Genomic DNA, 4,002 nt, shown 5'->3' with positions numbered 1-4,002 from the left:
TAATAACCACATACTTAGAAGAAGCATTTCATTACAACAGCATTGACATATTCAATAATAATTTTCTGAGCTAAGATGCATCTCTTACAAAATTGGCTGTACATTTTTATATGTCTTATAGGGTTTTTACAGTTATACAATATTGCACTCAGGTATGAAACTGTATTTTAATAATGAAATGGAGATCTTTTTAAAGGTTAAATTCTCATTTAATTTTATCACTTATAGGGTTTATACTGAGTACAGTATTGTATAACTGTAATAATTCAACTGTGAACCTAAAAATTTACATCCAATTTTGAAAGAGATGCATCTTAGCTCAAGAAATTGTTATTGAATATGTCAATGCTGTTGTAATGAAATGCTTCTTCTAAGTATGTGGTTATTAAATAAATAATTTTTAAAAAAAAGAACAAGAAAGAGTACATGAAGTTCTCAGAAAAAAATGAAGGGGAAATATGGGAGGAGTTGGTGGGGAGGGAGAGGGCATGGATTTGATCAGGACACCTTGTATGCTTATATGCCTGTATGAAAATCTCAATAAATTATTTTTTTAAAGAAAAAAATACAAATTAAAAAAAGAAAGTAATACAATGTTGAGGTTATACTTGAACCTGGAAGTAATATTAAGTAGATATCAGAAATCTCAGAATATTTGTCAGAATATATTTTTCTGTATGAAATAAACAAAAATTCAATAAAAACAAAAAAATGAAAAAAGTTAAAAAAAATGAAATAAAACAGAAGCAAAACAAAACAAAAAGAAATACCAGAATAACAGCATGTGCTTATTCATTCCCTTTTATCACTATCCCTCAACACATTCTGATTTTATATAGGCCAATTCAGTGAACTCTTTTAGAAGTTCCCTAAGATCAGGATAGGCTGACTCAGGTTCAACAAGCCTGAGTCCAAGTGTCTACCCTGCCGAATATATTTACAGCTTGACAAATATCTGCTTCCCCTAGTGGACAGGAGGCTGCCAACGACTGAAGAAGGGAAATGAAGAGAAGAGGTGAATATGGGTCTTGCCCTTGAAGAAGTCCCATTTCTTTGTAAATGTGACCAAGACTGCTGCTAACACATCAGAATACAGATATTTATGATTGAGGAAAGGGAAAGGAATCTAGAAAAATTCAAGGAAGCCAATATTCTGGTGTAGGAATAAGTGAAGAAGATCCTAATTTGTTGAGTTGTATTTACAGTTTATTTTTAATATACAGAAGACCCTGAATACATTTGGTGTTTGAGGGTGTATTTGCTAATTTTTAAATGATTTCTGTCTTTTTGGACATCTAATCATGTAAGAGATCTTTTCCTTACAATCACAAAGTTATCTAAATAGTTCAGAAACCATATTGAAGGTTGAAATTTACAATTCGTATTCCTGTAGGTTTGATATGCTTGAAAATTTCAAAGTTTATTGATTATTTCTCCAATTGGTATGAAAATTACTTGAATCAATAGGAGGCTTTACCAAGTAGTTTTTGTCTATTTGACACAAACTATAGTCAGTGGAGAAGAAGGAATCTCGACTGAGGGATTTCCTCCATCAGAATAGCCTATGACCATGTCTATGAGACATTTTCTTAATTTCTAATTGATGTAGGAAGGCCCAGTTCACTGTGTGTGGAGCTATGCATGAGCAGGCAGTTGTGTCTGGTTGCATAAGCAACACAGTTAAACAAACCAGGGAAGTAGGCTAGTTAGCTCCATTCCTCTGTGGTGTCTGCTTCAGTTCCTGCCTCAGGTTCCTGCATTGAGTTCTGGTTCTGAATTCCCTGAGTGATCGTTCTCCATCAAATATATATTCTCTATGCCTGATCAGTTGTGGAACTCTGTAATAGCCTCAATCTAATGCAAAAAGAAGGGTTCTTAAAGAGTGGTATACAATATACATGTCTGTAATGTAAGGATCCATATTTAGCATATAGTAATAAATTTCATTTGCCTATAATTATGACAGAGGTAGGGTTTTCTCTAAGATCTATGACCTCTCCAACCATGTACAGTTATCTACAATTACAGTGCCACCCATGAGTTCCCTCCCATTGAGATGGCTTTAAGGTCAAACAGAGAGCTGTTGATCACAGATAAAAGTGCCAGGACTGCACCAATAGTGGTAGTTTGCTGTGCTAGGCATTGTGGCCATTAGGCTTTAGAGCTGGATTGGACTTTGGATTGATTTTCTCCCTTAGAAGCTTGCATGGTATTCTTTAGGACCATGAGAACTTGTCTTCCATGAGAAGGCCTCCAGGTCAGTTTCAGCTCCATTTCCCCAAGTTCAATGTCTGAAGAATGTCCTGTATTCAGCAGTAGGATCTTACCTTCAAGATCTGGGAGATAATCAAGTGCTCCAGAAATAGGCTGTGTTATTTTGTGGGTTTCATGGACCACTGTGACCAAGAACTCGAAGGGAGGTAATTCCTGTCTGGTAGTGTGCTCCTTGCCTTACAAACCCCAGTTATACACATTCACTAATGTTCAAACACTGTGTATGTATTTCTCAGAGTGTTCCTGAGTCAACACATTTCCTTCTGGCTTTCACATCACCCAAGCTCCATTCATCTCTTCTCTATCCCCTATCCAACCTCCTTCCTCCCTCCCCAGTCCAAACACCCCGTTTCCCCATTCTCCTCCCATAGCACTTGCCCTCCACCATCTGTCTTCTCCTCAGTTAGCATATGCTAATAAATTTCATTTGTCTACAGTTTTGACAGAGGTAGGGTTTTCTCTAATATCTATGACCTCTCCAACCACATATTTGTTTATAATTACAGTGCCGCACATAAGTTCCCTTCCAATGAAAGGACTTTAAGTCCAATTAGATAGCTTTTGATCACTCCCACCAGATAGCAGTCTCAGTATGCCACCAATACAGGTAGTTTGACACCCCTGCCTATGGTTCCCTAAATGTCCCTCCCTCCTCCCCACCCCGCAGAACACTCTCCCTTTTCCCACCTCCCACCTTGTAACACCTGTTCCCTACTATTCCCCACTTTCAGGCTCTTTTTTTTCCCCTTCACCTCTGTGTTTCCTTTCAATCTTCCTGGCTCCTGGTGTTAAATCAGGATATATATGAATATATAGGGGATTGATGATATAATCTGCAAATGAGGGAGAACATTGCTTGCATTTCTGAGTTTGTGTAACTTTGCTTAGTATAAGAGTTTCTAGTTCTATCCATTTATCTGAAAATTTCATAATTTCATCTTTTCTTACTGCTGAGTAGAACTATGTTGTGTAAACATACCACATTTTCATTATCCATTTAACAATTGAGGGACATTTAAGTTGTTTCCATTTCTTAGCTATTTTGAAAAGAGCAGCAATAAACATGGATGTACAGGTATCTTTACAGTAGAATGAGTCTTTGGCTGTATGCCAAGGAGTGGCATACCTGGATCACATGGTAGATTCATTTTTAGTTTTTTTTTTAAGAGTTCTCAACACTGCTTTCTACAGTGGTTGCATGAGTTTTCAATCTCATTAGCAGTGAATGAGTGTTCCTCTTTCTCCATATCCACTTCAGCATTTGATGTCATTTGTTCTCTGGATCTTAGCCAATCTGACTGGGATAAGATCAAATCTTAAAGTGATTTTGATCTGTATTTCTCTAATTACTAAGGATATTGACCAATTTTTAAGGTATTTCTTAGACAATTTTAGCCCTTCATTTGAGAGATCTATGTTCAGATTCATAACCAAACTTTTTATTGGGTCATTTATTTTCTAGTTTCTTTGTTTTTTGAATTCTTTGTATATTCTGGATCTTAATCCTCTATCAGATGTGTATAAGAGGTAAAGGTTTCTACTCACTCTGTGGGTTTCCTCTTCATTTCCTTTGTGGTTTCTTTTGCTTTACAGAAGCTTTGTAGGTTAATGAGGTCCTATTCATTGATTGTTGACCTTAATGACTGAGCAACAGATGTCGATTTAGAAAATCTTTTCTTATACCTATGTCTGGTAGGTACTGTCTGTGTTTGCTTGCATAATCTTCAG

This window comes from Nannospalax galili, unplaced genomic scaffold, assembly GCF_000622305.1.
Source record: "Nannospalax galili isolate Female #2095 unplaced genomic scaffold, S.galili_v1.0 scaffold1381, whole genome shotgun sequence".
NCBI lineage: Eukaryota > Metazoa > Chordata > Mammalia > Rodentia > Spalacidae > Nannospalax > Nannospalax galili.
This window is presented reverse-complemented; position numbering follows the sequence as displayed.